Source organism: Arachis ipaensis, chromosome B2 (assembly GCF_059453495.1).
Source record: "Arachis ipaensis isolate K30076 ecotype BB chromosome B2, ASM5945349v1, whole genome shotgun sequence".
Classification (NCBI taxonomy): domain Eukaryota; kingdom Viridiplantae; phylum Streptophyta; class Magnoliopsida; order Fabales; family Fabaceae; genus Arachis; species Arachis ipaensis.
Window position 1 is genome coordinate 93396878 of NC_142437.1, and position 22447 is coordinate 93419324.

At 37.8% G+C, this 22447-nt stretch overlaps 1 long non-coding RNA gene, 1 other non-coding gene and 1 pseudogene across 2 annotated transcripts; 2 read left to right on the plus strand and 1 right to left on the minus strand.

Annotated features, from left to right (window-relative positions):
• Positions 1-1633: 1633 nt before the first annotated feature.
• Positions 1634-2945, plus strand: LOC148574868 (uncharacterized). Its single transcript, XR_015905332.1, has 2 exons — positions 1634-2054; positions 2169-2945. It is a non-coding gene; the product is annotated as an uncharacterized LOC148574868 (long non-coding RNA).
• Positions 2946-13752: 10807 nt separating this feature from the next.
• LOC148574869 (small nucleolar RNA R71) lies at positions 13753-13860 on the plus strand. Its single transcript, XR_015906904.1, has one exon. It is a non-coding gene; the product is annotated as a small nucleolar RNA R71 (small nucleolar RNA).
• A 6706-nt stretch (positions 13861-20566) lies between these two features.
• On the minus strand, positions 20567-22144 carry LOC148574870 (protein FAR1-RELATED SEQUENCE 5-like; annotated as a pseudogene).
• Between the last annotated feature and the right edge of the window lie 303 nt (positions 22145-22447).

A 22447-nucleotide genomic window follows, 5' to 3' on the forward strand; every position in this document is an offset into this window, starting at 1 on the left:
AATTTTAGATTCATTATAAAGAGAACTAAACATATTTTATACAAATGTAAATACTTTTTTTATAGATGTATTTTGATGGAATGAATAATTTTTATCCCTTCTTAAAAAAAAAGGATGGTGAGGCCTTGAAATTGAATTATATAAACTCAAAGGCGACCTTTTATAGGCCAAACTTTTGCACTATAGCACCAACTTTATAGAGTGCCAAATTTTTTTTCTTTCAGTGCCAACTCTTGCTGGTTTTACAAAGCCATCAACTTGCTGGTTTTACAAAGCCATCAAGTTTGACCAATGTGAAGAGAGGCAGTTGTTGTACTATCCAAACTAAAATTTTTTTAAATTTATCTAAAAAGTTTATATTTTAGATTGAATACTTTAAAATTAAAACATGAACTTTTAATACCATATTCAAATCTTTTTGTTTTGTTTATTATTACTATGTAGAGTTACGTACAATTCTAAAATCATTCCTTGTGATGAAAAGAACAAGAATTCATTGCTCAAATTTAAACATAAAGTCACTGATATCTGTGGCCTACTTTTTTTTATGCTCCATAAAAAGAATTTTTGGACAATAAAAATTGAGCTTTCTGACAGTAATGTTATCACAATGAATTTTTTTTCATTGGCAATAATAATCTTTTCTCTGTGGGATATATAGGGGTGTTCATGGATTGGATCCGATCTACATATCCGCGGTGTTTATCCGAATCCGATCCGAAAATTACGGATATAGATCCGATCCGCAAGGCTATCGGATCGGATCAGATCATATCCGCACACTAATCGGATCGGATTGCGGATTTTGTGTAGGTATCTGCATATCCGCGTATCCGCAAAAATAAAGAAATAAATAAGTAAATATTTTTTTATGTTTTATTTCAACTAATAATTATCATATATGTTGTTATTTTAATTTATTATTTAAGAAAAGTATGTTTAATATTATTTTAAGAGTAAACATATTTAAAAAAATAGAAAAAATGAATTTTATTGATATTTTTTTAATAAAAATAAGCTTTTAAAAATATTTTTATATTTTGCGGATATATACGATATCCGATCCGACCCGATCCGCAAATGTGCGGATCGGATCGGATCGGATCCAAACTAAAAAACTGCGGATATTAGATCCGATGATTTTAGTGCAGATCGGATCAAAATTTTGACTATATCTGATCCGATCCGATCCGCATTCACCCCTATTTATAAATGCAAAATATAATTAATGTTATTTAAGTGAGACAATTTTCTCTCTTTTATGTGTGGGCAAAACCCAAATGTGTATTCTAGAAGAAAAAGTATAGGTAACTAACAACATTTTTGAACATTGTATAAACAATGTGAATTAATAAGGTTAAAAGAGTAAATTTAATTAGTAGCATTAAATTAGAGTATAGTGTATTTTTATTTGATTGGTAATTGTTTATGTTGTTTAAGATAGTCATTGTTTACCTAGCACTTCCCATTCTAGAATTCAAAAGAGCCTTTTTATATGTTGGGTTTGTTAATTAGATAATTAGAGTTTGGTTTATTTGTGGCTTGTTAGGAAAGCCTCATAAAGTTAGGTGGAATATATAAGGACAAGTGACGGGAACAGCAACATATTTCAAATCTTTTCATTAGAGTTGCATGCTAAAGTTGTGCTTCATGGAAGGTGGCCGATATCCTCTATATGCTGTGAAGAAAGATAGGGTCCCAGGGGTGTATAGGACTTGGCAAGAGTACAAGGAGCAGGTTTGGGACTTCAAGAACAATGAATACAAAGGTTTTCATGACTTGTAGGAGGCTGTGGCGTGGGTGAATAATGGCCCCGCACCTCCGCAGCCACCACCACCGCTGGTGGCACAAGTAAAAGCTCCAATTCCGCCGCCTCGGCCGACAATGCAGCAGTAACCAAGTTCTTCTACTGTTCGGGTAGCTCGAAGACCTTCACGCTTGTTCGGAAGTGCATTTTGTTTGACCCCTCTGTCACAGCTAGTCTGATGCACCAACAACACGCGATAGCCAATACAACGGAGGCGGGAGTAACAGTAACAACCCCGTCGTTACAGGTGAAACTTTCTTTCTTTTTTACCTTTACAGTCATGTATCTGTGCGGTGTTGTTGGATCCTTTTTAGGGTTTTGCTGACAACATGATTATGTGAAATGTTTGCATGTGATGCAGATTCCAGTCCATCTGTGGTGAGTCCGGTGATGGATGAAGCTTTCATGCATGTAGAGGACATGCAGTTGATGTTGATGCGTGCCTGTTCATTTTTTCAAATCGGGTCCCCAATGTTTCTTGTCAAGAGATAAGCTCAGGGGACGATCGAGTGATGTTTGGATTCACGGTCGTCCTTCCTCACAACTTCAGAGGTTTAGAGCTAGTTGCTCATGGTCCAATTGCACATGAGGAGCGTGTAGCTCGACAGGAGGTGGCGTTCAACATGCTAGAGAAGATTTTGTCTGCAACTGGGCATACCATTCGAGACTATAACTATCGAATCCTTGGCCGTCTTGAGGAACGTTTGAGGCAATGCAGGGAAAAGGAGATTCAAGCACTAGAAGAGCGTCTTCGCTGTCTTGAGGCCGAGAATGAAGAACTAAGAAAGCAAGTTGATATGTTCATGGACATGCTAGAAGAATAGGACCATCCATCATTCCTTTTGAAAGACACAGCGACGAAGGACGACCGGATATGGCTTCATGATTTGGGTATCTACAGCAGTTGTCCAAAGGGTACTAGTATGTTAAGGATTTGGAGTTGGGTAAAGTGCTTTAGCTTTCGTTAATCTCAAACAATGTTTAAATTTGTTACATAATGTTTAATAGAAAGCAGCCTATGATTAAGGATTCCTACATGGCCTTCCTGTTTTGCTAACCCATTATGCGATGGCTGTAGGTTTTTAATGTATGTTGTTCTAGGCATAAAGTAATAGTTTGTTTATAAGTGGTTAATGTACTCTAAAAGTGTGTATTAAGCATATGAGTTTCCTGATATAAAAATAGTGTTCATCTCTAAAGTGTTTCACGTTATTGTTAATATTTTAAACATATTTTAATTTTGTCTCTAAATAATGTTTAAATATATTTTTTTAATTCTTAATATTTGAAATATATTTTACTTACATCTTTAGTGGGAATTACCTCCGAAAGCATAGTTGAAACACATTTGAAGTGCTAAAGATAATTTAAAACAAATTCTCAGGTAAAGTTATTTTTGAATTTTTTATAAAATTAAAGTCACTGGATATTTTCTGGTGTCTATTTTAAGATCTAATTTAAATTCAAATTAATCCAAAATAAATAAAATTAAACCTGATTTATAATTAGTGTATATAACATTAGAAATTTTAGCTAATAAATTATTAACATCTTATCTTTGAAGATTAAATTTGATATATATTATAAAAAATTCATACCAATATATTTATTTTATAAATAATGTTAAATAAAAATAAATATTAATTAAAATATAAAAATATTGAGTTAATTATCAATGTCATCTAAAAGCGTTTACTTTAGTTTTTAAACCTAACTTTAGAGCTAGCTAAATCAATCCACATCATGGCTGGACCCTAATATTTTTGAAATTTGATCAGTTAGCATACTTTAAAGTTAAACTTTTTTTTTAATTTATTTCACAAAGAATTAAAGACGTTAGATTTTTTTCTTACGCCACAAATTAATTTTTACTTACTATGTCTTAAGATGCATAGATCCCATGGTTTATTCAAACAAATTTCAATGTTATTATTTTGCTACTTCTTAAATTCAGGTCAGCTGCAATCATACACACTCAATCATCTCAGACTACTGCATTGAAAATATGACTTATTGCTATCTATGGACAAGTAATGTGACGATGAAGCTACTGTTTTCTACTTTACTTTATGGGTTTAGGTTATCTACCAATTTTGTTAAGGAAAAGTCTAGGGATCAGCAGATTTGTTTAAATTTGGCCATCACTTAGCTAGCAAAACAAAAATGAGTGATTCTCCACTATTAGATGAAATCTCACACCATTAAATACACTATTGATGGCTAATTGATGGCTACAACTCATAAAATCTGCTGGCCCCTAGCACTCCTCTTTTGTTAATATTTATATGGATAGCTTCCTCTAGAAGTCTAACAAACTTTTTGGGGATATGCTGAAATGCCTAGGCGTATTGATATGGGCTGCGTGTGTGTTAGGTAATGAGGCCCATTATCAATGTCGCTGTTAGTAGAGAATGCATTGTCTTTGTTTTTGAGTTATATAGTGTACTCGTATTCTTCTCTTAAGACATTCTTCTTCTTGGCGCCAAAGCACGTCGTGCCTATTTGCAACTTCTTTACCACCTGCATTAATGGGAGAATCCAAGAGGGCCAGCAAGCGTGGCAGCAAGGGTGTTCCTCCAAACCCTACCTTCACGGAGGACTCCGTTGTCGAGGAATGCCGGGACAAATCTGCTGGGAACGAGGATGATGTAGTGGCAACCGATGATGCTATCATGGGTGTGTTCAACCAAGTGCGTGAGGTAATGTGTTTGTGTTTTCAATTTGTTTGCATGCAACACATGCCATTACACATGATGTAGGTACATTGTATGTAACGAATGTTTGTTCAACGAACCATTAGATCTTGCTTGGAACAGACGGAGTTACTAGATCAATTGTTGAGGCTCAGGTGGAACAGATCAAGAAACTGAAACGTGTTGTGTATGGTCATGCAGGCATATTGGAGATATTTTAGACAGAATATGCAAAAAAGGCCGTGAGAGGCCTCTGACTTTCCAGGAAAGGTAGGGTTCAAGAGAGGAAGTTAATCTTAGCAAAGCCAAGGGACCGCCGTCTAAAGGGATGACGGAAAAATCCCATAAAGAGAAGAAAGGTTCAGATAAACGTGGGACTACAAATGATAATATTGCAAAAAATGATGTTGGTGATATATTACGCAAGATATGTGGTGAGGGTGACGGTTCACCAAAGTATACTCTTTGAGCCGGTGAAGCTCTCTGCCTATGATGAAGCAAAGGCTCCAACTAAAAGGCCTCTTGTTAGGAAGCAACCACTTAAGGTAATATAAATATTCAAATACACAAGTCATTTGAAGCAAGTGCATGTGTTTACTTGTCCGGTATTGATTTGATTCCCTGAATCTTTTCGTGGCAGAGGAGGTTGGAGTACATTGCAGAAAATGAAGACTGGCATGGGATAGTTGGACCAAAAGCAAGAAAAAATACCCCACTGTTCTTCGGGGTGGATTGTCCGGGCTTCATGGATGGAGGAGATTTTTCCCAGGTATACCATTGTAGACACATTGAGTTACATGTATGATTTGTTTTTTATAGGGTAACACTAACATATTTTGGAAGAAGCTTTTTGTATACATTAAATAAGGGTTTTACTTGGTTAGATGAGTGGCATTATGTAATGCGTGGTGCTTTGATTATGCAGTGCATTGATGTTGTGTTTCGTCCTCTCGGTGGGGTGAATTTTGTGACATTGGAGATGGTAGTTGCAGGGTATATTTTTGCACGAGGCCTGGACCTTAAGTGCGTTAATTTAATGTTGAATTCGTATATGTGGTTTAATTAGTTTAGGCGGACTTGTTTTTAAATGTTTTTTAAGTTTTATTCACCACAAGTGCAGGAAAATACTTATCCCCAATGATCATTGCCAAGGGGACAGAGAAGCCCTGTGGACATTGCACCCAAGTGAGGAAGTTGTGGATGATGTACTAAATTTGCTGGTATCCATGTTGACTTACGAAAGAGGGGACAAACGTATATGGTGGCTACCAACAACCTTTGCGGTCAGTGTTAATAGTGCACAATCTCTTTTACATGTTCATTGACTTGGTAATTGTTAATTGCAGTAATTACATATTTAGTGTCTTATTTAGTACAATTTATTGTCGCTTGTTAGCAAGTTACATTGAACCCAAGTGCATTTTGCAAAGAGACCCTCGAATATATCAAGCATCGTTGTAGGGGTGTCACGGAAAACCTTACAAAGGTATATTTTCCCTGGAACTTTGTCTCCCTTGAATTTGTTACAATTTTTTTTGGATATAAATGGAAACTCAATTTTCGTTATCACTTGAGCTTTCATGTGTAGAGACTTTTTTTGGAGTTAAACGCCAGTTTGTAGCCTGTTTCTGGCGTTTAACTCTGGTTTGCAACCTGTTTCTGGCGTTTAACTCCAGAATAGGGCAGGAAGTTGGCGTTTGAACGCCAGTTTGCGTCATCAAAAATCGCGCAAAGTAAGGACTATTATATATTGCTGAAAAGCCCTAGATGTCTACTTTCCAACGCAATTGAGAGCATGCTAATTGGGTTTCTGTAGCTCTAGAAAATCTACTTCGAGTGTAGGGAGGTCAGAATCCAACAGCATCTGTAGTCCTTCTTCAGCCTCTGAATCGGATTTTTATCTCAAGTCCCTCAATTTCAGCCAGAAATTACCTGAAATCACAGAAAAACACACAAACTCATATTAAAGTCTAGAAATATGATTTTTATTTAAAAACTAGTAAAATTATACTAAAAACTAACTAAATCATACTAAAAACTATGTAAAAACAATGGCAAAAAGCGTATAAATTATCCGCTCATCACCTAGGGTTTACAGAAATAAGCAATTAATGCAGAAATCCACTTCCGAGCCCACTTGGTGTGTGCTTGGGCTGAGCATAGAAGCTTTCACGTGCATAGGCTGTTCCTGGAGTTAAACGCCAGCTTTTGTGCCAGTTTGGGCGTTTTGACGCCAAAATTTTTATGTTGACCCGTTTTGGGCCATTAAATCTCAGGCAAAGTATGGACTATTATATATTGATGGAAAGCCCAGGATGTCTAATTTCCAAGGAAATTGAGATCGCGCCAAGTGGGCTTCTGTAGCTCCAGAAAATTTACTTCGAGTGCAGGGAGGTCAGAATCCAATAGCATCTGCAGTCCTTTTTCAGCCTCTGAATCAGATTTTTGCTTAGGTCCCTCAACTTCAGCCAGAAAATACTTGAAATCACAGAAAAACACACAAACTCATAGTAAAGTCCAGAAATGTGAATTTTGAATAAAAACTAATAAAAATATACTAAAAAGTAATTAAAACATACTGAAAACTACCTAAAAACAATGCCAAAAAGCGTATAAATTATCCGCCCATCACAACACCAAACTTAAATTGTTGCTTGTCCCCAAGAAAATGAAAATCAAATAGGATAAAAAGAAGAGAATACACTATAAATTCCAAAATATCAATGAAACTTAGCTCCAATTAGATGAGCGGGGCTAGTAGGTTTTTGCCTCTGAACAGTTCTGGCATCTCATTTTATCCTTTGAAGTTTAGAATGATTGTCATCTATAGAAACTAAGAATTTAGATAGTGTTATTGATTCTCCTAGTTCAGTATGTTGATTCTTGATCACAACTACTTTATGAGTCTTGGCCGTGGCCCTAAGCACTTTGTTTTCCAATATTACCACTGGATACATAAATGCCACAGACACATCACTAGGTGAACCTTTTTAGATTGTGACTCAGCTTTGCTAGAGTCCCCAATTAGAGGTGTCCAGAGCTCTTAAGCACACTCTTTTTGCTTTGGACCACGACTTTAACCGCTCAGTCTCAAGCTTTTCACTTGACACCTTCACGCCACAAGCACATGGTTAGGGACAGCTTGGTTTAGCCGCTTAGGCCAGGATTTTATTCCTGTGGGCCCTCCTATCCATTAATGCTCAAAGCCTTGGATCCTTTTTCTTTTACCCTTGCCTTTTGGTTTAAAGGGCTATTGGCTTTTTCTGCTTGCTTTTTCTTTTTCTTTCTTTTTCTTTTCGCCATTTTTTTCTGCAAGCTCTTCACTACTTTTTCTTGCTTCAAGAATCAATTATATGATTTTTTGGATTATCGATAACATTTCTCCTTTTTTATTATTCTTTCAAGAGCCAACAATTTTAACATTTGATGCCAGGGCATTTTGGCCAGTTTCACTGACCTTTTCTTTACTATTTTTAGGGTAGTTTCATGCATTTCCTTAGGAAATAAGCTAGTTTTGGGTAGATATTCACTTACATCTTGATTCAAGCATACATTGTGCACTTTACATGATTTCATGAGGATTTTGCATGAATTTAAGGACAAATTGGATGTTGCATTTCTCATGACTTGGACTAGAACTTTGATGCACTTTATTGCTTGATTTCAGGACAAAGGAAGCAAAGAAGAACCACATTAGTGACTACGTTAGTTATACTAACGTTAACACTAACGTGGAATGGGAGTAACTTGCAAAGTTAATGAGAAAAGTAATTGCCAATAACGCTCTCGAAGCCATCATTGCCCACGTTAAGAGTCACGTTAACTAAGTTAACGTGAACTCTAATGTGGAAGAAAGGAAATGGAGCCAACGTTAGTGACACTTAACATTATCACTAACGTTGGACCAAGCTCATAAGTGGCCACGTTAGTTGCCACGTTAACTTAGTTAACGTGGCCTCTAACGTTAAGAAGTAAAGGGGAAGCCAACGTTAGTGACATTCAACTTTGTCACTAACGTTGGCCAAGTCACAATAAGCCACGTTAACTTCCACGTTAACCTAGTTAACGTGGAAGCTAACGTGAGGAGACAAAGTGGTTGACAACGTTGTGACACCAAACATTGTCACTAACGTTGGAAGGAACCCACACAAGCCCCAATAAGCCACGTTAAACGTGGAAGTTAACGTGAAGAAGGGAGGTGATCGCCAACGTTAGTGACACCCAACATTGTTACTAACGTTGGAATTAGCCCACACAAGCCACTATGAGCCACGTTAACTCCCACGTTAACTTAGTTAACGTGGAAGCTAACGTGGATAAGGGAATGATGAGCCAACGTTAGTGACACTCAACTTTGTCACTAACGTTGGAGATGGCTATCATGGCCACGTTAGAAGCCACGTTAACCTAGTTAACGTGGACTGTAACGTGAGAAATAGGGGCACATTGGAACCTTAGTGACAATGGTAAGTGTCACTAACGTTCTCGAAGGTTGGCAAGCCTATGTTAAAAGAGCCACGTTAACTAAGTTAACGTGGACTCTAACGTAAGGAAGGGGGAGACTTCTCAACGTTACTGGGAAAGGTAAGTCCCAGTAATGTGTGCGAAGGGCATAGAGGCAACGTTAGTGGCAACGTTTGTGCCACTAACGTTGAAGTTAACGTGGCTCTTACTTGGGTGAGGAACGTTAGTGAAAAAGGTGATTGTCACTAACGTTCTCGAACCCATATTTTCACTAAACGTTAACACCACTAACGTCCTGAACTAAAATCTCTGCCCACTTCACACTTTCTCTCTGCAAGTAAAGCCAAGCCCAATGAAGAAGAGAACTGCTTCAAACTCAAGATCCAAAGGCCCATACCCAAGACTTGAAGAGCCAACTAGAAGAACAGAAGAGTAGTATATATAGGAGTAGCTTTGAATTAAATTGTGAGTTGGAAATTATAGGGAGCCTCTGGGCATAGAATTACTCTCTGTATTTACTTTCTCTACACTTCTAGTTTCATCATGTATTCTCCATCTTTGTTTTCATTTTCCAGAGCTATGAACAACTAAACCCCTTTCATTGGGTTAGGGAGCTCTGTTGTAATTTGATGGATCAATACTAGTTTTCATTATTCTTCTTCTATCTTTTCTCTTGATTTTACTTGAAAACTTTCGATCTTCATCCAATTGGGTAGTTATCTTGGAAAAGAAGCTATTCATACTTAGATCTCTTCTGAACCTTGAAAGAGGAATGAAGAGATCATGCTAGAAATGCTTTCTCATGCTGGACCAAATTGGGTTTGGATAGATATGTGACTATAATCCTTTCAACACTTAATTTGGGAAATGCATGTGGTATAATCAGTGACCATACTTCATCTCTTCTCATGAGCAATTGACCAAGGAATTGGCTATTGATCAAGATTTGAGAGATTGAATTACAAGAAATTGTAATTCAATCACTTAAGATTGCCAAGGAGATCAATGAGTGCATTGATTGAGGAAGAGATGAAAATGAAATTGATCCAGAGAATGCAACATCTCCTAAGCCCAATGAACTCCCCATTTCTGATCTTACCCATTCTCTTTAATTTCTGCCATTTACATTTATGAGCAATACCCCATTCCCATTTACAATTCAGCAATTTACTTTCAGTCATTTATTTTCAACTCTTTAATTCTAGCATTTTACTTTTTCTGTCATTTACCTTCCCGCCATTTTATTTTCTGCAATTCTCAACTCAAATTCTGGATTCACTCAACTAGAACATTCCTCTAATTAAAGTTGCTTGATCAATCAATCCCTATGGGATTCGACCTCACTCTATTGTGAGTTTTTACTTGACGACAAATTCGGTACACATGCCGAAGGAAATTTGTTATGAGACAAGTTTTCCGTGCATCAACAATCGTAAACAATAATATCAAAAATATGAACTGTTCAAGCATTCATTCAGAAAACAAAAAGTGTTGCCACCACATCAAAATAATTAAATTAGTTTCAAGGATGAATTCAAAATCATGTACTTCTTGTTCTTTGGTTTTTAGATCATTTTTCATTTTAAAAAAGGTGATGGATTCATAGGACATTCATAGCTTTAAGGCATAGACACTTAGACACTAGTGATCATGTAATAGGACACAAACATAAATAAAACATAAAGCATAATTTTTGAAAAACAGAAAAATAAGAACAAGGAAATTAAAGAACGGGTCTACCTTAGTGATGGCGGCTTGTTCTTCCTCTTGAAGATCTTATGGAGTGCTTGAGCTCCTCAATGTCTCTTCCTTGCCTTTGTTGCTCCTCCCTCATGACTCTTTGGTCTTCTCTAATTTCATGGAGGAGGATGGAATGCTCTTGGTGCTCCACACTTAGTTGTCCCATATTGGAACCATTAAGATCCTGACTTGTTGAATGGGGTTGGTGAGAATTTCCCAACCTCTTCTTCGAATCTCATGTCGGATCTCCGGATATTCACTCTTTTTGAGCTTAGAGGGGACCTCGGAGATCACCTTTTTCTTGGCCACAACTTCATAGAAGTGGTCTTGATGCACCCTTGAGATGAATCTCTCCATCTCCCATGACTCAGAGGTGGAAGCAATTGCCTTCCGTTTCCTCTTTCTAGATGTTTTTCCGGCCTTTGGTGCCATAAATGGTTATGAAAAAAATAAAAAACAACGCTTTTACCACACCAAACTTAGAAGGTTTGCTCGTCCTCAAGCAAAAGAAGAAAGAAAAGAGTAGAAGAAGAAAATAGAGGAGATGGAGGGGGTTTAGTAGTTTGGCCAAGGGGGAGAAGTAGTGTGTATGATGTGTGAAAATGAAGGAGTGAAGATTGGTTTATATAGGAGTGGAGAGAGGGGTAGGGTTCGGCCATGTATGGGTGGGTTTGGGAGGGAAAGTGGTTTGAATTTGAATGGTGAGGTAGGTGGGGTTTTATGATGGATGGATGTGGATTGGTGAAGAGATTATGGAGAAGAGGGTAGGATTTGATAGGTGAGGGGTTTTTGGGGAAGAGGTATTGAGGTTATTGGTGAATGGTATTTGGGGAAGGGTGTTATGGAAAGGTGTGAAGAAGAGAGAGAGAGATGAGGTAGGTGGGGATCCTGTGGGGTCCACAGATCCTGAGGTGTCAAGGATTTCTCATTCCTGCACCATGTGGTATGTAAACGCCCCCTTGATTGCCAATCCTAGCGTTAAACGCCAGGTTGCTGCCCATCTCTGGCGTTTAACGCCAGCTTTTCTCCCCTTTCTGGCGTTTAAACGCCAGCTTTTCTCCCTTTTCTGGCGTTAAACGCCAGCTCTGTGCCATTTTCTGGCGTTAAACGCCAGTCTGGTGCCCATTTCTAGCGTTAAACGCCCAGAATGGTGCCAGACTGGGCGTTTAACGCCCATTCTGCTACCCTTACTGGCGTTTAAACGCCAGTAAACTTCTCCTCCAAGGTGTGCTATTTTTAATACTTTTTTTCATTCTGTTTTTGCTTTTTTCAGTTGTTTTTGTGGCTTCACATGATCATCAACCTACAGAAAACATAAAATAACAATAGAAAATAGATGTAATCAAATAAAATTGGGTTGCCTCCCAACAAGTGCTTCTTTAATGTCAATAGCTTGACAGTGGACTCTCATGGAGCCTCACAGATACTCAGAGCATGATGATGGCCTCACAACACCAAACTTAGAGTTTGAATGTGGGGGCTCTATTTGACTCTGCATTGAGAGAAGCTTTTCATGCTTCCTCTCTATGGTTATAGAGGGAGTTCCTTGAGCTTTAAACACAAGGAAGTCCTCATTCACTTGAAGGACCAATTCTCCTCTGTCAACATCAATCACAGCTTTGGCTGTGGCTAGGAAGGGTCTGCCAAGGATGATGGATTCATCTATACACTTCCCAGTGTCTAGGATTATGAAATCAGCAGGGATTTAGTGGCCTTCAACCTTTACCAAGACATCCTCTACAAGTCCATAAGCCTATTTCTTTGAATTATCTGCCATCTCTAGTGAGATTCTTGCAGCTTGTACCTCAAGGATCCCTAGCTTCTCCATCACAGAGAGTGGCATGAGGTTTATACTTGACCCTAGGTCACATAGAGCCTTCTCAAAGGTTATGGTGCCTATGGTACAAGGTATTGAGAACTTTCTAGGATCCTGTCCTTTCTGAGGTAATCTCTACCTAGTCAAGTCATCCAGTTCTTTGGTGAGCAAAGAGAGTTCATCCTCCCAAGTCTCATTACCAAATAACTTGGCATTTAGCTTCATGATTGCTCCAAGGTACTTAGCAACTTACTCTTCAGTAACATCTTCATCCTCTTCAGAGGAAGAATACTCATCAGAGCTCATGAATAGCAAAAGTAATTCATTGGAATTTCTATGGTCTCTGTATGAGCCTCAGATTCCCATGGTTCCTCATTAGGGAACTCCTTAGAGGCCAGTGGACGTCCATTGAGGTCTTCCTCAGTGGAAATCACTGTCTTTCCCTCCTTTGTGCATTCGGCCATATGGGACGTGTTTATGGCCTTGCATTCTCTCTTTGGATTCTCTTCTGTATTGCTTGGGAGAGTGCTAGGAGGAGTTTTAGTAATTCTCTTACTCAGCTGACCCACTTGTGCCTCCAAATTTCTAATGGAGGACCTTGCTTCAGTCATGAAACTGAGCGTGGTCTTGGATAGATCAGAGACTACAGTTGCTAAGTCAGAGTGGCTCTGCTTAGAATTCTCTGTCTGTTGCTGAGAAAATGATGGAAAAGGCTTGCTATTGATAAACCTATTTTTTCCACCATTACTGTTGTTGAAGCCTTATTGAGGCCTCTGTTGGTCCTTCCATGAGAGATTTGGATGATTTCTCCATGAAGGATTATAGGTGTTTCCATAGGGTTCTCCCATGTGATTCACATCTTCCATTGTTGGGTTCTCAGGATCATAAGCTTCTTCTTCAGATGAAGCTTCTTTGGTACTGCCTGTTGCTGCTTGCATTCCAGATAGACTCTGAGAAATCATATTGACTTGCTGAGTCAATATTTTGTTCTGAGCCAATATGGCATTCAGAGTATCAATCTCAAGAACTCCTTTCTTCTGATTTGTCCTATTATTCACAGGATTCCTTTCAGAAGTGTACATGAATTGGTTATTTGCAACCATTTCAATGAGTTCATGAGCTTCTGCAGGTGTCTTCTTCAGATGAAGAGATCCTCCAGCAGAGCTGTCCAATGACATCTTGGACAATTCAGACAGACCATCATAGAAGATACCTATGATGCTCCATTCTGAAAGCATGTCAGAAGGACACCTTCTGATCAATTGCTTGTATCTTTCCCAAGCTTCATAGAGGGATTCACCTTCCTTCTGTCTGAAGGTCTAGACTTCCACTCTAAGCTTACTCAATTTTTGAGGTGGAAAGAATTTGGCTAGAAAAGCACTGACCAGCTTTTCCCAAGAGTTCAGGCTTTCCTTAGGTTGTGAATCCAACCATATTCTAGCTCTGTCTCTTACAGCAAAGGGAAAAAACATAAGCCTGTAGACCTCGGGATCAACCCCATTGGTCTTGACATTGTCACAGATTTGCAAGAATTCAGCTAAGAACTGATGAGGATCTTCCAATGGAAGTCCATGAAACTTGCAATTCTGTTGCATTAAAGAAACTAATTGAGGCTTAAGCTCAAAGTTGTTTGCTCCAATGGCAGAAATTGAGATGCTTCTCCCATAGATGTCGGGAGTAGGTGCAGTAAAGTCACCAAGCACCTTCCTTGCATTGTTGGCATTGTTGTTATTTTCGGCTGCCATGTCTTCTTCTTGTTTGAAAATTTCTATTAGGTCCTCTACAGAGAGCTGTGCTTTAGCTTCTCTTAGCTTTCTCTTCAAGGTCCTTTCAGGTTCAGGATTAGTCTCAACAAGAATGCCTTTGTCTTTGCTCCTGCTCATATGAAAGAGAGGAGAAGAAAGTATGGAATCCTCTATGTCACAGTATAGAGATTCCTTGAGGTGTCAGAGGAAGAGAAGAATGGAAGGATGAGGTAGAGAAGAGAGAATTCGAACATAACAAGAGGGAGAGAGTTCGAATTGCACATTGAAGAGGAGTGTTAGTCCCTTAAATAGAAGAATGTGAGAAGGGGGGAAGAATTTTCGAAATTAAAAAAAAAATTTCATTAAAAAAAATTTTGAAAATTTGGTTGATGATTTTCGAAAATTAAAATTGAGAAAGTAGTTAAGTGATTTTGAAAAAGATTTTGAAATTAGGAATAAAAAAGATATAATTGAAAATCATTTTTGAAAAAGATGTGGTTGAGAAGATATGATTGAGAAAATATGGTTTTAAAAAAATATGATTGACAAACAATTTAAAAAGATTTGATTTTTAAAATTAATGTCTTGGCTAACAAGAAATTTAAAAGATATGATTTTAAAATTCAATTATTGAACCTTTCTTAACAAGGAAGAAATTTTTGAATCAAATCACTAATTGTTAGCAAGGATTTTCGAAAATACTAAAAAAATTGGAAAGGATTTGATTTTGAAAAGATATGATTGAAAAGATATGATCTGAAAAAGATTTGATTTTGAAAAATTATGAAAATTTGAAAAAGATTTGAATTAAAAACAAAATCTCCTCTCCTGTGCTATCCTGGCGTTAAACGCCCAGCATTTAATGCCCAAAATACTACCTTTTTGGGCATTTAACACCCAGCCAGGTACCCTGGCTGGCGTTTAAACGCCAGATTTCCTTCCTCACTGGGCGTTTTGAACGCCCAGATTTTTCTCTGTGATTCTTCTACTATATGTTCTGAATCTTCAATTCTCTATATTATTGACTTGAAAGGACATAATTTTGAAAATTTTTGAATTTTTAATGATGAAAAACAATAAAATGAAACTAATCATGTAAAACTAAGATCAAATAAACAATGCATGCAGGACACCAAACTTAGAAATTTTCATATTAGAAATATTAACAAATTGAGAATGCATATGAGAAACAACAAAACACATAAAACAAGAGGATTTAAAGATCAGAGCAAGGAAATCATCAAGAACAACTTGAAGATTAATGAAGAACAAAATTCATATATTCGAAAAAATGCAAGGAAATAAATAAAACATGCAGGACACCAAACTTAAAAATTGACACCAGATTTAAACAAGAAACACAAATTATTTTTTATTTTTGTGATTTTAAATTTTTTTTTGTATTTTTTTTCTAAAATTATTTTGAAAAGAAAATAAAGAATTCAAAATTCTTAATGCGAATTCCAGGAATCATGCAATGTTAGTCTAAAACTTCGGTCCAAGAATTAGACATGGCTTACTAGCCAGCCAAGCTTTCAGTGAAAGCTTTGGTCCAAAACACTAGACATGGCCAATGGCCAGCCAAGCTTTAGCAGATCATTACATTCAACAGCAAGATTGATAGAAATCAACAAACTCTTGTGATGATAAGTTGAAACCTCGGTCCAAAAGATTAGACATGGCTTCACAGCCGGCCAGACTTCAACAGATCATCATGAAACTCTAGAATTCATTCTTAAAAACTCTGAAGAACAGAATAGAAATATATGGATTTTTTCTCTTTTTTTTTTCGAAAATAAAAAGTAAAAAGCTTAAACATAAAATAAAATTACCTAATCTGAGCAACAAAATGAACCGTCAGTTGTCCAAACTCGAACAATCCCCGGCAACGGCGCCAAAAACTTGGTGCACAAAATTGTGATCTCTAAAACGGCGCCAAAAACTTGGTACGCACGTTCATAATCTCAATTCTTTTTCACAACTCCGCACAACTAACCAGCAAGTGTACTGGGTCGTCCAAGTAATAAACCTTACGTGAGTAAGGGTCGATCCCACGGAGATTGTCGGCTTGAAGCAAGCTATGGTCATCTTGTAAATCTCAGTCAGGCAGATTCAAATAGTTATGGGGTTTTGATAATTAAAATATAAATAAAATATAAGATAAGATAGAAATACTTATGTAATTCATTGGTGGGATTTCAAATAAGCGTATTGAGATGCTTGTTGCTTCTGAATCTCTGCTTTCCTACTGTCTTCATTCAATCATTCATACTCCTTTCCATGGCAAGCAGTATGTTGGGTATCACCGTTGTCAATGGCTACCTCCCATCCTCTCAGTGAAAATGGTCCAAATGCACTGTCACCGCACGGCTAATCAGCTGTTGGTTCTCGATCATGTTGGAATAGGATCCATTGATCCTTTTGCGTCTGTCACTACGCCCAACACTCGCGAGTTTGAAGCTCGTCATAGTCATCCCATCCCAGATCCTACTCGGAATACCACAGACAAGGTTTAGACTTTCCGGATCTCAAGAATGGCTGCCAATAATTCTAGCCTATACCACGAAAGTTTTAATCTTAGATTAGAAACCTAAGAGATACACATTCAAGCTTGTTGCATGTAGAACGGAGGTGGTTGTCAGGCACGTGTTCATAGGTGAGAATGGTGATGAGTGTCACATAATCATCACATTCATCATGTTCTTGTGTGCGAATGAATATCTTAGAACAAGAATAAGCTTGAGTTGAATAGAAAAACAATAGTACTTCACATTAATTCATGAAGAACAGCAGAGCTCCACACCTTAATCTATGGGGTGTAGAAACTCCACCGTTGAAAATATATAAGTGAAAATAGGGTAGACATGGCCAAGTGGCCAACCTTCCATGGAGGTCTCAGAACATAAAAGTTACATAATGTGTTCCAGAGATGATCCGAAGATGAAAATACAATAGTGAAAGGTCCTATTTATAATAAACTAGTAGCCTAGGGTTTACAGAAATAAGCAATTAATGCAGAAATCCACTTCCTGGCCCACTTGGTGTGTGCTTGGGCTGAGCATAGAAGCTTTCACGTGCATAGGCTGTTCCTGGAGTTAAACGCCAGCTTTTGTGCCAGTTTGGGCGTTTAACTCCAATCCTGGTGCCAGTTTGGCCGTTTTGACGCCAGAATTTTTATGCTGACTTGGAACGCCGATTTGGGCCATCAAATCTCAGGCAAAGTATGCACTATTATATATTTTTGGAAAGCCCAGAATGTCTACTTTCCAAGACAATTGAGATCACGCCAATTGGGCTTCTGTAGCTCCAGAAAATCCACTTCTAGTGCAGGGAGATCAGAATCCAACAACATCTGAAGTCTTTTTTCAGCCTCTGAATCAGATTTTTGCTCAAGTCCCTCAATTTCAACCAGAAAATACCTGAAATCATAGAAAAACACACAAACTCATAGTAAAGTTCAGAAATGTGAATTTTGAATAAAAACTAATAAAAATATACTAAAAAATAATTAAAATATACTGAAAACTACCTAAAAACAATGCCAAAAAGCGTATAAATTATCCGCTCATCAGTAAGGCATCTAATGATTTGGATAATTTTAAATAAATTTCATTTGTAGTATCAGTTTTATTAAGGGTGATATGGGAGTTCTTTAGGGCTTAGGATAGTTAGCTGTTCTTCAATTTTGATGTATGCATAAACTGAAATTTAAAGTTGTAGAAGTTGGTTTTCAGTAGTAGTGTAACTTTCAATTGTGTTAATAATAGATTGTTTTGATTCATTGAGCAGAAACCCCAATTTAGTATTAATCATTTACTCGTGATAGGATTTGTTGCATGTGAATGATGGGGATTTTCTATTGTTGCAGGTCAGTAGCGAGACTCGCATGCGATTAGCTGTTGACCTCGTCATGACCAAAACATATCCAAAAAGGGATGAAATTTGCGAGAAAGCTAGTCGATTTTGGGACAACTGTGTCAAGCGCCACATTCAACAAGGTCGTCCAATGCACAATGAAGATGCTGACCCGGCTAATTCAGTGGACAGCAGTGACAGCCAAAGCTTGACATTTTAGAATCGATTTGGAGTTAATTTATTTTGTAAAAAACTTAATGCATACATGCATCCTAACTTGTTTTTTTTGTAATATACTTCACACACACACACTTGTAGTGTGTTTGCATTAATTTAGTGTCGTGTGGCACATGCATGCTAGAACTTGCTTTTGCATTAAGATATTGTTTTGTGACACATGCATGATGGACCTGTAGACATGCAATGGCCCTGTTATATAGTATGCATGCATGAACTAAATGACTATGCTACAATATACTTACTTTGACTAAATGACCATGATGTGTGTTGGTTTGCCCTGTTATTTTTTTTTGATAAAGATACCCTTTTTTTAAAGACTTCAGGTATAGGCATTGGACTATTAGCCCATACCCACAAATAGTGAGCCCATTTGTGTGCAAAATGCTCCCACATGTGCACTGGATCGGTGGGATGGAGGGGGTTTTGGTTTGGGCTTCCTTTTGGGCCTATCTCCAACCCTAAACCACCAACAAATTAAGCAAAAATAGAGCATAGTCTTTTGTTACAATTTACGTCTGAGTCACCAAAAAAGGAACCCCACAAGGCCACAACATTCCAATCATACAAAGAAATTTATAATAAATGCAATGGTCTAACATTTCATTTAAGCAGAGTCGACACAATATAATTAGAGTCCACATAAACCCAGAAAGGGCAATTGGTAATGTCGAATGAAGAAAAAACAAGTCACAAATTCAAGCATATTCGATAACCCAGAATTTTCATGAAAATATCAGCAAATTACATTCACAATCAAATTAGTGGCAATCAACTTCTGACTGCCTTACCCCATATTGAGCGCAGTAAATCCAGCACCTGCAATGTAACTAAACGGCCTAAACCTAGTTATTGGTAAGTCTTAATGAACAAGCAGCCATTTTAAATTTTTTATTTAATAAGATGACTAATATGTGATTATACCATAAAAGCAGTCATTCAGACCTACGTAGAGTAGTTCAGTGCACTAATTGGATTATACCAAACAAGCAGACATTCAGAGTTATGTACCTAACTACCTAAGCTTAAGACACTAATTGGATAATATTGAATAATACCAAAACAAGCATCAATTCAGACCTACGTCGAGCAGTTTAGTGCACTAATCGGATTCACCCAAACAAGGTGCCATTTAGACCTATGTAGCCAAGGTCAGTACACAAATTGAATTACAGTGAATAATACCAAAACAAGCATCAATTCAGATCTATGTAGCACACATCAATGCATTATTCGAATAAAACCAAACAAGCAGCCAATTATGTCTATATGAATAAGACCAGTTTAGTAATTGGTTAATTCTAAGCTGTTAATATGAAATTTGAATTTACCTTTGCTTCCCACCCATCATTCGATAGCTCTATAGTCCACATGGCTGTCTGACTCTGTGCGGTTCCAATGACACGTTCCCAGTTGATAAGGTCTTCATCATCCGCTTCTCCCCAAAAATCCTTCCTGGTGAGGCCTTTGTCACCCTGTGGTTAAAGAAACAATTTATTTGCTTTGAATATACTTGCTTTGAATAAATGAAAATTGAGAAAATCGTAAAATGGACATCAATGCATTGTAAATCGACTAAGCGGTCAACCAAGAAAATATCCTCTACCACTCTTACAACCTCCTTTTTAAATGATGGCTCTTTATTTGCAGATATCTTTCGCCTCTCCTCGGTGCACCTCCTCTTCGTATGACCACTTTTGCGACAATTTGTACACTTTCTCTTCGTAGCCTTATTTCCACATGTACTTGGAGCCCTTTAGTTCGGACCACCACAGGATCCCATACATAAGCATCTGCCTATGCCGTTAACGGGATCCCACCCGGCCTACTACTTCCCTCCAGTTCGTTACACAAATATGTGATTTCTTTCATCGCCTTCTTAAAAAGGAGCTCATTCTTCGCGCCAAGAAACAACATCCATTGGGCCGCTGCATGTAGAGCGCCATGCCTTAACAAGAAACCCCTTTCATCGATGCCGTCCTGCTTCTCGTTGTAATCCTTAATTGCCTTGGCATCCTTTCTCCATCGTTTAAGAATCAAATGCTCGGGGATGTTCCTAAGATGCTCGTGTTTCATTACAAAGATATGTCGACAAGGATACCCTTCTTTTTCCCAAAACCCACAATGACACTCTAGCTTTTCTATGCTAGAGTCAATCAAGGTCAACACAAAGTTGTGTAAACCCTTGTTGTTGACACCCTTCTCTTACCTACAAAGTTAATTGCTCCAACAGCATCAATTTCTTTTTTTTTACCTGTGTGAATATTACCTTCGTATAAGCGAAAGCGACAGACCTCTCCATTGGATCAAGACACGTGGTCATCACCGGCAAACCATTCATAGAGTTGAATTGAGCAATCAACTCATTGTTTCTATATTCACGCACAAGTAACTCCAAGTTTTGAACAAATTTGATTATGGTGTGTCATGAATTTAGGAATTTCTTCAGGTGAGAGTTGATTCCCTCACAACGAAAAGTTGTGCGAAAACATGCGCAAAACTTTCCATGGAGGTATGCATTCGCCCACATCTTCTTTTCGTACAACAGTAATGCCCAAGCCTTCTCTGCTATCCCAAATTCATCCGCGGCTTATGCCCATTCATCTTCAAAGTCCTCAATCTCCATGTTTGCGTACAACCACTTTGAAAATAAATCCCGAAACACTTGCTCATTTGAGTTTGAAGTGACATTCTTTTGTAGGTGCCATGCGCACAATCAGTGAGTCGCCTCTAGGAAGACTTCCCTCACGGCAGCAATCATGGACTCATCCCCATTGGTCACAACAATGGATGGGATTTTGTTACACATGACATGTAGCAAACTCTCCAGCATCCATGTATAAGATGCAATGGTCTCGTCTAACACCAGCCCAAAATCCAAAAATAGTTGTCTTCTTGTGATTGTTGGAGCCAGAGAATATGACAAGCGGACGGTTGTACTTGTTTTTCTTATATGTTGAATCGAATGCCATGACATCTCCAAAATGTTGATAATCCAACCTGCTGGATCCGTCTACCCAAAACAAATTAGCCAACATTCCATCCTCAGTTAAATTATAACGAGCCATTGACATTAGATCAGCAGCTACCTTACCCTTCAAATAAATTATTGCTGCATTTGTATCACCATCAAGAATCATTGCACGTTTTCTTCTATCGATGTAGTTGTATGCATCCTTCTTAGTAAACCCCAACAAAGAATAACCTCCTGCAATGCCAGTCATGTACCCCAAAATCTTGGATGTCGGCAAACCATAACCATGCATTCCATCAATGTAAGACTTTGCAGATCCAGATATAGACCAAAAATTACGAATCATGTGAACCATTCCTTAGGTGTCAACTCATGGTTGTGCCCGAGTGTGACCTTTCAAACCTTCCAACTTGACATACTCTTATCAAGGTATATAGACAGTAGGGCCTGACAGTTTGTACACGTCTCGAGCTTATGTGATCTCTTCCTGTCTAACCTGTTCAAGTGCTTTTCATCCCTCAAACCGGCTATATTGCAGAAGAACCTTCTCCTAATTACATTCCCAGCATCATCCTTCGCGTAGTCTCCTTTACGGACATCGAGCCCATGGCGTTTTCCTAACCTCATGTAGAATTCATACGCATGCTCCTCACTTCGAAATACCTTCTCCAGTATATCATCTGGACTCAAACTCGCGACATCTTCATACAATACATCCTCATCGAAGTTAGTGTCACTATTTTTCACTTCATGCTCATCGATCGAGTCGTTTTCGGATGAAATTTGTACCTCTGCATCACTTTCCTCCAACGACAGAAATTATTTTTCTCCAATCAGCACTGAATGCCATCTATAAATAAAAACATTGATCTTAAGTATCATATAACAACTCAGTGCCCTCACAAGAATTACTACTATAAAAGTACCAAACAATTCCATGAAAAAACTTACATAAAAACAAAGAAAAAAAATAATCCAACACATTTTACCATACATCTGATTCAAATTGGTTCATTGGTACATCTCATCTAATTAGTCCAGAAAACCGTAATTTAATTTTAGCAAACAAACACGAACCTTCATCACCATATAAGTATGACGAACAAATATTCGAAA